Source organism: Mobula hypostoma, chromosome 7, assembly GCF_963921235.1.
Source record: "Mobula hypostoma chromosome 7, sMobHyp1.1, whole genome shotgun sequence".
Classification (NCBI taxonomy): domain Eukaryota; kingdom Metazoa; phylum Chordata; class Chondrichthyes; order Myliobatiformes; family Myliobatidae; genus Mobula; species Mobula hypostoma.
The window spans coordinates 19,800,611-19,811,650 of record NC_086103.1 but is presented as its reverse complement, the minus strand read 5'-3'; positions in this window follow the sequence as shown (position 1 = coordinate 19,811,650).

Sequence of the window (11,040 nt, the reverse complement as noted above, 5' to 3'; positions counted from 1 at the left end):
CCACTTCTTTGGAAGTTTACTTTTTATTGGTGGGAACTAAATAATATTTGTTGTTTTTTGTTTGTCCTCTTTACAATGTCCAGAACATTGGTTTGTCAAATGGACATGAACATTTACCTACCAGTTTCCAGAATCATCGGAAAGCCAGTGCGTGAATGATGCTAAGCTACCACATGGATACAATGACCTCCGAAAGATTGAGAGTTTTACAGGTTGTGGGTTAATCTGACTGAATCACTGTGTGACATGGTGATACAAAGATTCAAAGATCCAAAGTCCATTTATTATCAAAGAATATACAAATTATCAACTTTGTTTGCTCACAGGTAGGTGCAAAGCATGAAACCCAAAGGAGCCCAATTAAAAAAAAATAGAATAAAAATTAAAATAAAAGACATATACTAAAAGTTCAGGACGTAGCTCTTAAAGCGGACACTGGGTGTATTCTGTACAATTGTGGTCTCTTCAAGGTTTGTCATATTGTGCATTCAGGGATGTCCTTCTGCACACCGCTATTGTAACACATGGTTTGAGTTACTGTGATCTTCCTGCCAGCATGAATCAGTCTGGCCATTCTCCTTTGACCTCTCTCATAAACAAAGCTTTTTTGTCCTCAGAACTACCACCCACTGGATGTTACTTGTTTTTCACACCATTCTGTGTAAACTCCAGAGATGGTTGTGCATGAAGATCCCAGGACATCATCAAAGTTGCCTGGCCTGCTGCGTTCACCAGCAACTTTGATGTGTGTTGCTTGCATTTCCAGCATCTGCAGAATTCCTGTTGTTCCCAGGACATCAGCAGGTTCTGAGAAACTCAAACCACCCCATCTGGCACTAACAATCAATCCACGGTTAGTTCCTTTGAGCATATTTGTTCCTCATTCTGCTGTTTGTTCTGAACCTCTTGACCATGTCTGCATGCTTTTATGCATTGAGTTGCTGCCACGTTATTGACTGATTAGATATTTGCATTATTAAACAGGTGTACTGGAGTATCTAATACAATGGCCACTGAAAATACTTCTTGGGTATCAACATCACAGGCTATCCCCGATTACTCCCAAAATGAAGAGATTGCAGTGGCATTTCTAAGAACCATTGATGTTGACCCAGTCTCAATATAAGGGCAAGTAAGGACTACAGATTCTTTTTGCTGAAGGACGTATTGGTAGTGGTTTATTATTATTGTCACATGTATCAAGGTACAACGAAACCTTTGTCTTACTACTGTTCATACAGATTAATTAATTGCACAATACATTGAGGTAGTACAAGGTAAAGCAATAACAGAACTCAGAATAAAGTGCAACAGCTACAAAGAAAATGCAGTGCAAGGCCATAATGAGGTCGATTGTGAGATGAAGAGTCCATCTTACTGTACTAGGGAACAATTCAATAATCTTATAACAGCAGGGTAGAATCTGTTCCTGATTATGATATTAGTCATAGTCATAGTCATACTTTATTGATCCTGGGGGAAATTGTTTTTTGTTACAGTTGCACCATAAGTAATAAATAGTAATAGAACCATAAATAGTTAAATAGTAATATGTAAATTATGCCAGTAAATTATGAAATAAGTCCAGGACCAGCCTATTGGCTCAGGGTGTCTGACCCTCCAAGGGAGGAGTTGTAAAGTTTGATGGCCACAGGTGGGAATGACTTCCTATGACGCTCTGTGCTGCATCTCGGCGGAATGAGTCTCTGGCTGAATGTACTCCTGTGCCCACCCAGTACATTATGTAGTAGATGGGAGACATTGACCAAGATGGCATGCAACTTAGACAGCATCCTCTTTTCAGACACCACCGTGAGAGAGTCCAGTTCCATCCCCACAACGTCACTGGCCTTACGAATGAGTTTGTTGATTCTGTTCCTGCTTTTGGTGCTTTTTTCTTCTGCCTGATTGGAGAGGGAAGAAGTGAGACTTCCTATTCTTTGAAGATGCTGGCTGCTTTCTGAGGAAGCGACAAGTATATTCCATGGAGGAAAGGCTAGTTTCCGTGATGTACTGAGCTGCATTCACAACTTTCTGCAGTTTCCTGGGCCATGAGCTGTGTTGCTCCCAGATTTCCAGCATCTGCAGAATTCCTCTTGTTTGCTCCCAGATAGGATGTTTTCTATGATGCATCAATAGACATTGGCAAGGGCTGATGGGAACCTGTCAAATTTCATTAGCACCCTGAGAAAGTAGAGGTGCTAATGAGCTTTCTTAGCTTGGGACCTACATAGTTTGACCAGGACAAGTATAGATGTTTGTGACGAAGGCCCGTCACTAACTACGGACAGCACATGGCGCACTCGGTAAAACACTCATCCCCAGCCGTAATAGTGACTGGGTCTGAAACAGAGCTGCTGCATGGAGCTGTCTCATATAGAGGCAGCAGCGACCTGCACAGGTATGCTGATGGTGGAGGATACCATCTTTAATTGGATAATTGAGTTAATTAGCTTTTGGTTGGTCTAGGGGGAGGTTACCAAGGCTTTGGGGTTAGTTCTCTTTGGTGTTTAGTCTGAGGGTGGCTATATATATATAGTTTTTTCCCCAGTTTTTGTCTTGTTTTGAGCTAAATAAAAGAACCTCAATTTATTTTTGCGACTCAAGCCATCTGGTTATTTATCTTAAACAATTGACCCACACTCCTGGGAACTTTAAGCTCAAAACTCCCCCAAGTTCAAAGCTGTTGATATAGGCAGGAGAATGTGCACCAACCCCTTTCAAGTCAATAGCTAGCTCTTTTGTTTTGCTGACACTAAAAGGAAGATTACTGTCATGACACCATGCTACTAGACTCTGTCTTCCTCTATACTTGTCATTATTTGAGAATCGGCCCACTCCGGTGGTGTCATCTGCAATTGGAATGGAATTGGAATTGGAACAGAATCTAACCATGCCACTAGTAAGTGTACATGGAGTAGAGGGCTGAGGACACAACCTTGTGGAGCACTGGTGCTTAGGATAATCGTGGTGGTGTTGTTGCTGCCTATCCATACGGACTACAGTTTGTTGATCAGGAAATCCAGTTGCACAGGGAAGAGTTCACTCCCAACTGAGCTTGGTGACGAGTCGGCTCAGAATCATTGCACTGAAGGCAGAAAGTAATCAATGAACGATAGTCTAATGTTGATGTCTTTATTGTCCAGAAGCTCCAGAGATGAGTGCAGGGCTAGGGAGATGGTATCCACATAAAACTGTTTCAGCTGTAGGCAGCCTTCAGTGGGTTGAGGTTATATAGGAAGCTGGAGTTAATGTGTGCCATAACCAGCATCTCAAAACATTTAATGATGGTGGATGTCAGTAATTAAGGCACTTTATCTTGTATTTCTTAGTTGTCAGGATTATAGAGGTCTTTGTAAAGAGCGGTTAAAAATGTCTGCAAATTCCAGCTCCATTCGATCTACTACATAGGATCTAAGGACACATCCAGGGGTGTCATCCAGGCCAGATGCTTTCCACGGGTTGACCCTCCATATTTCTGTTGACCTTTTAAGCAGAAACATGCTGATGGAAACCATGAAACTCCCTTCACCCTGAAGGTGAGCCACCATACAGTCGATTGTTAAGAGCTTTTGGAAATGGCCTACTGATGAAAACAGTTAGAGCAAACCAGTGCAACTAATTGTGTGAAGGAAGTGCTGACCTCGAGAGAACACCTCTATCCTGAGAATGAATTTTTAAAGAAATGGGCTCTAAGGACAGGAAATGGGAAGAAAATGGGATAGAAAGAAGCCAGGTTCAATATGGCATTCATTAGCATTAAGGAATATTGATCTTCCATCAGTTAAAATCAACTATTACAATTACCATTGGCATGGAAACTGTATGCAGACATATTATTTATCCATTTCATATTCAGGAAACCACAGCCATTGAGTCATTGAAAATTATGCACTTTGTTATTTTACTGTTCACCTTAATTCTACTATTAGCATACCAGAAAGTCTTATTGTCTGAACCATCTTAAATTATTAATATAGAGGATGACAACTTATTTACAAAATTTTTGGTAACCTTATGAAACCTGTTCCTATGTAGTAAGGAAGGGAACAAAATGAAATGCTTTTTCTCCTGGTTCACTGAGACATCAGTTTGCAACCATTGATCCTAGTGTTCAAGCTTTCTGTGAGATCACTCTTTCTAATTGTAAAGCCATTCTCTGTCCTGCAAACAGTGGAGATTTCTGTGTTACTTGGAGCTCTTGTGCATCTTGGACAGGCTAGATGCAGGAAGATTGTTCCCGATGTTGGGGAGGTCTAGAACGAGGGGTCACAGTTTGAGGATAGAGGGGAAGCCTTTTAGGACCGAGGTTAGGAAAAACTTCTTCACACAGAGAGTGGTGAATCTGTGGAATTCTCTGCCACAGCAAACTGTTGAGGCCAGTTCATTAGCTATGTTTAAAAGGAAGTTAGATATGGCCCTTGTGGCTACAGGGGTCAGGGGGTATGGAGGGAAGGCTGGGTTCTGAGTTGGATGATCAGCCATGATCATAATAAATGGCGGTGCAGGCTCGAAGGGCCGAATGGCCTACTCCTGCACCTATTTTCTATGTTTCTATGTTTCTATCTTCTTCTTCTTTTGCCCCACGAGAGGCAGTACCTTGGCAGAGTGCAGAAACATGTTGCAAGCTCATCTCCACAGATCTGCTCATGGTTTCTACGCTGCTCTTTTATATTTAAATTAAAATGCAAATTTATTCCTGAAAGACTAAATTGCATAACCTACGGACGCACTCTCAGGGACTCTACAACTCAATATCATTTATTACTTAATAATAATTATTATTTGCTTAGTTTTTCTATTTTCTCAGCTTGTCACATGTATTTTTTGAATTTGCACATTGTTTTTGACTGTCCTTGCTTGTGGTAGTTTTTCATCGATTCTATTGTATTTGTTTGTATCTACTGTGAATGCCTACAAGAAAATGAACCTCAGGGAAGTATAAGGTGACGTATATGCACTTAGATAATAAATTTGAACTTTAAATTCTAAGCCTCTGGGAATTACCTGCAGTGCATTTTCACTGTAATTCTAACAATGCATTGTGCATTGTGTTTGGCATGGACTGGATGGGTTAAGGAGCCTGTTTCTATGTTTTTGTGATCTATGCCTCTGTGATATTATGCTGCCTTTATGCTACTTCAATTTAATGCTGTAATGAAATGATCTGTATGGATGGAACGTAAAGCAAAGTTGTTCAGTGTACCAGAGTATTTTTGACAATAATAAAACAATTCATCATTTACCGATTTATATAGGTTTTGATCTGGGTGAGCCTCTGCCTTTTGTATAAGATGCACTTTATAGCTTCCATATTTAAATAAGCATTTATAATGTTGTTCTTTTTGACTTTTTGATTTTTTATTCTGAGCATCCAGCACGGAAACACCTGATGATGGTCTTACCTTTTATAGATACAATAGTATTTTGCTGAGCTGCAGAACATATCGTGATAGTTTTTAGTAATAAAGAAGATTTGAGGGAGATGATTCTTCCATGGTTCTTCTAGTTATTTCTTCATCAGTAATCTGCACTTAATCACAACTTCCTAATATTTTAAAACATTGGAATATAAAATTTGCAATCTGAACATGAGTCTGAAAGAATTCTGTTACTGGCTTGTTAGACGTATTTTCTTTAGGCAAGTTGAAAACTAATTTTCTATTGGGAATAAACAATAATCTGGATTGATAACCTCTGACAGGCTTAAATTTAAATGTCACGGGAATAATTTGCTCCACATTAGACCAGACAGCAGATCAAGAACTGTTGTCAGATTGCCAAAGGCAATGGTAATGTACTGAAAAAGTTATGGTTACGATCATCATTGATATCTGCTTTGGCTAAAAGATGGCTCCAAATGCAAAGTGGTTCATGTTTTTCAGGGTCTCTTTATTGTCAAACAGTAATGCTGTGCAGTAGCAAAGCAAGTTGGTAGAGAGATGTTTATTTATGGTAGTTGACTGTAATGCTCGTCCTTCCATATCTATGTCAGTAAATGAGTTAACCATGATTTGGATCTTGGATTTCAAGTGGACATAAATGCATGGTTTATCTGTGCAAGCAGCTCAGCTATTGCAGTTGAGGTAACTTTGGTCTGAAGTGGAGAGTGAGAAGATTCAGTGCTTTCCTATTAGTCAAGCAGATTAGTCCGACTTTAGCAAATATAAGGAAAAAGATTATCTTTATTTGTCACATGTACATTGAAATGTACCATGGAATGTATCGTTTACATCAAATCAAATCAGGGCCCCAGACAGTCCTTCCAGGTGAGGCGACACTTCACCTGTGAGTCGGCTGGGGTGATATACTGCGGCCAGTGCTCCCGATGCGGCCTTCTGTATATTGGCGAGACCCGACGCAGGCTGGGAGACCATTTCACTGAACACCTACACTCTGTCCGCCGGAGAAAGCAGGATCTCCCAGTGGCCACACATTTTAATTCCACATCCCATTCCCATTCTGATATGTCTATCCATGGCCTCCTCTACTGTCAAGATAAAGCCACACTCAGATTGGAGGAACAACACCTTATATTCTGTCTGGGTAGCCTCCAACCTGATGGCATGAACATTGACTTCACTAACTGCCGTTAATGCCCCACCTCCCCTTCATACCCCATCTGTTATTTATTTGTTATTATTATATATTTTTTTCTCTCTTTTTCTCCCTCTGTCCCTCTCACTATACACCTTGCCCATCCTCTGGGTTCTCCCCCCACCTTTCTTTCTCCCTAGGCCTCCCATCCCATGATCCTTTCATATCCCTTTTGCCAATCACCTGTCCAGCTCTTGGCTCCATCCCTCCCCCTCCTGTCTTCTCCTATCATTTCGGATCTCGCCCTCCCCCTCCCATTTTCAAATCTCTTACTAGCTCTTCTTTCAGTTAGTCCTGGCGAAGGGTCTCGGCCCGAAACGTTGACTGTACCTCTTCCTGGAGATGCTGCCTGGCCTGCTGCATTCTCCAGCAATTTTTATGTGTGTTGCTTGAAATTCCAGCATCTGCAGATTTCCTCGTGTTTGCAGCAATGATTGTGCTGGGCAACCTGGATGTTTTGCCACCCTGTGGCGTTAACAATGCATGCTGACAACTTAATAACCTTTACCTGTATGTCTTTGGATTGTGGGGGCACCTGGAGCTCTTAGAGGAGACCTGCATGGTCACAGGGAGAATACACAAACTCCTTATAGACAGCGGCAGGTAGCGAACCCTGATCTTACAGCTGGCACTGTAATAGCACTACATTAACCACTACAGTACCGTACCTTGAACTTGTTGGAGGTGAAGTGCAACATTGCAGCAAGAAAGACTGAGGATAGTGTCAAGGCAATGATGCAGTCTTGTTCGACACCTGTCTGCAAAGTGATTATCCCTGTTATGGACCTGTTGGTTGGAATCACAGCCGGCATACTATCACCAAGCAAAATGTATGATGGAGAGATATTTCTTTGGACAGAAGAGTTCTTCACAATCCCACTGAGATAATAAAGTCAATTACTTTACTGGGATTGAACAAGGTTCTGTCTGGAGAATGGGTCTTCTCACAGCATTTTTGCTGAAGTTGTCAAACAGCTAAAGTCATCTCTGCCGCACATCCAGGTGGGCAGAAATCACAATGCTATTTGCTAGTGGAAGGAAATAACTGAGGAGACATTGATGATGCCTTTCTGTGAGGAAAATATGGAGAGATCCGCTGTATGTACAGAGTTATACCTGTCTCCTTTCTTTTCTATTTTTTCTTTAAATATTTGCGCAGTTCATTCAGGGATTATGGTGTATTCAGAATGCTGATGATTCACGTTAAATCAAAGACTACCACATACAGTACCAATCAGCACTTCAGTCATACTGAATAAACAGTGCATGAACATGCAGGTATTCAGATTTTGCTGAGCTTGCTACCTAAACTAACTTATAGATAAGAAAATAAAATGTTCCAACAGATACTGGCTGGGATGACAACGGAGCAGAGATGGCTGAAGTGTCTGGGAATAGTTCACAAAGCACAGGATAGATATGTCCCACAGATGAAGAAGTTCTCAAATGGCAAAGGTAGGCAACTATGGCTGAGAAGGGAAATTAAGGACTGCGTAAAAGCCAAGGAAAGGACATTTACTGCAGTAAAAGTGAGTGGGAAATTGGATGATTGGGAAGCTTTTAAAATCCAACAAAAGGCAATTAAAAAAGCTATAAGAAGAGAAAAATTGAAATATGAGAGTAAACTAGCCAATAATATAAAGCAGGATACAAGAAGTATTTTCAGTTAAATAAAGAATAAAAAGGAGGTGAGAGTTGATATTGGACCAAAAGAAAATGATGCTGGTGAGGTAGTAATGGGGGTCAAAGAAATGGGGGTCTGAACTTAATGGGTACTTTGCATCTGTTTTCACTGTGGAAGACACCAGCAGTGTGCCAGAGGTCCATGAGTGTCAGGGAGCAGGAGTGAGAGTCATCGCTATTACAAAGGAAAAAGTGCTAGGCAAACTTAAAGGTCTTAAGGTAGATAAGTCACTCGGGCCAGATGGACTACATCCCAGATTCCTGAGAGAGGTTGCTAAAGAGATAACAGATGCATTGGTCATGATATTTCAAGAATCACTTGATTCTGGCATGGTCCCTGGAAGATTGTAAACGTCACCCCACTCTTCATGAAGGAAGGGAGGCAAAAGAAAGGAAATTATACGCTAGTTGGCCAAACCTCAGTTGTTGGGAAAGTGTTGGAGTCCAGTATTAGATTAGATTAGATTAGATTAAGAATGAGGTTTTGAGGTACTGAGAGACTAATGATAAAATAAGTCAAAGTCAGCATGTTTCTGTGAAGGGAGATCTTGCCTGACAAATCTGTTGGAGTTCATTGAAGAAGTAACAAGCAGGGTGGATGAAGGAGAGGCAATGAATGCCACTTACTTGGATTTTCAAAAGGCATTTGATAAGGTGCCACACATGAGGCTGCTTAACAAGATAACATCGTACAGTGTTACAGGAAATACACTGACGTGGATGACAGGCAGGAGGCAGCAAGTAGGAATAAAAGGGGCCTTTTCTGGCTGGCTGCCAGTGACTAGTGGTGTTCCTCAGGGGTCAGTATTGGGACTACTATTTTTCACATTGTTTGTCAATGATTTGGATAATGGAATTGATGGCTTTGTGGCAAAGTTTGTGGATGATACAAAGATAGGTGGAAGGGTAGGGGGTGCTGAGGAAGCAATGCGATTGCAGCAAGAGTTAGACAAATTGGTAAAATGGGCAGAAAAGTGGCAGATCGAATACAGTGTTGGAATGCATAATAATGCATTTTGGTAAAAGGAACAATAGTGTGGACTTTTATCTGAATAGGGAGAAGGTTCAAATATCGGAGGTGCAGAGGAACTTATAAGTCCTTGTGCAAGACTCCCAGAAGGCTAATTTATAGGTTGTGTCTGCGGGAAAGAAGGTAAATGCAGTGTTGGTATTTATTTCTAGGGGAATAGGATGTAAAAGCAAAGAGATAATTCTGAGCCTTTCTAAGAAACTAGATAGGCCACATCTGGAGTACTGTCAACAGTTTTGGAACCCGTATCTCAGAAAAGATATGTTATTATTGGAGAGAATCCAGAGGAGGCTTACGAGGATGATTCCAGGAATGAAGGGGCTTACATATGAGAAACATTTGGCAGCTTTGGGCCTGGACTCACTGGAATTTAGATGAATGTGTGGGGAGCTCATTGAAACCTACCAAATGTTGAAAGGACCAGATAGGGTGGATGTTGAAAGGATGTTCCCTCTGGTGGGGTTATCCAAAACTAGAGGGCACAGCCTCAAAATTGAGGGGTACCTTTTAGAAGAGAAGTAAGGAGGAATATTTTTAGTGAGAGAGTGTTGAGCAACTGTGGATTGCTCTTCCACAGTTTGTGGTGGAGGCTAAGTCCATGGGTCTATTTAAGGCGGAAGTTGATTGTTTCCTGATCAGACAGGGCATCAAAAGATACAACGAGAAGGCAGGTGTATCAGTTTGATCAGCCATGATGAAACGGTGGAGCAGACTCGATGGGCAGAATGGCCTAATTCTGCTCCTATATCTTGTGGTCTTATGGTTCCATTGCAAAAATTAACAGAAATTATCAATTTGGGGAAAAATAAAATGTTGTGAATTCCCTTATTTAGAATCATGGAGTCATAGAACAGCACAGAAGCTCACCCTTCTGCCCATCTAGTCTGTGCCAAACCATTATTCTGCTTAGTCCTATCAATCTGCCTCTGGATCATAGCCCTCCCTACCCCTCCCATCCATGTACCAATCTAAATTTCTCTTAAATGTCATAATTGAACCTGCATGTACTACTTCTCCTGGCAGATTTTTACACATTCTCACCACCCTCAGAATGCAGAAGTTCTCACGTTCCCCTTGAACATCTCATCTTACACCCTTATTCAATGACCTCTAGTCGTAGTCTGACTAAACCTCAGCAGAAAAAAAAGTCTGCTTGTGTTTTCCCTGTCTGCACTCCTCATAATTTTGCATGCTTCTATCAAGTCTCCCCCACTCCCCTGTGCTCCAGGGGATAAAGTCCTAACCTATTCAACCTTTCTCTATAACTCAGGTCCTCAATTCCCAGCAACATCCTTGTAAATTTTCTCCAGACTCTTTCAATCTTATTGTCATCTTTCCTGTACATAGGTGACCAGAACTGCAAACTTTTGTCTTGTTTTTATATATTTGTATTCTGAAATGTGGTTAAGTTAAACAAGAGATTGCAGATTGCTGACGCCACGCTTCATTCCAGGACAATGGAACAATCTCAATAAATGGAACTGACTTGTTAATGGGCATTGATAGACAGAAGAAATCTCTACACAGGCTGTCTTAATGGGCATTGTGAAAACTACAGAGAGGACTGGAGAACTCTCTACTTCACTGCTTCAAAGCTTACAGATACTCTTCGGCTGACTTGGTAGTGCTGCGTTCTCATTCTGTTAATTGCTTCCATTATTGACATTTAGCATCAGAAAATTTGTATTCGTTTTGCAAAGAAAAATGCCCTAAATCTTCAAGACCAAGGT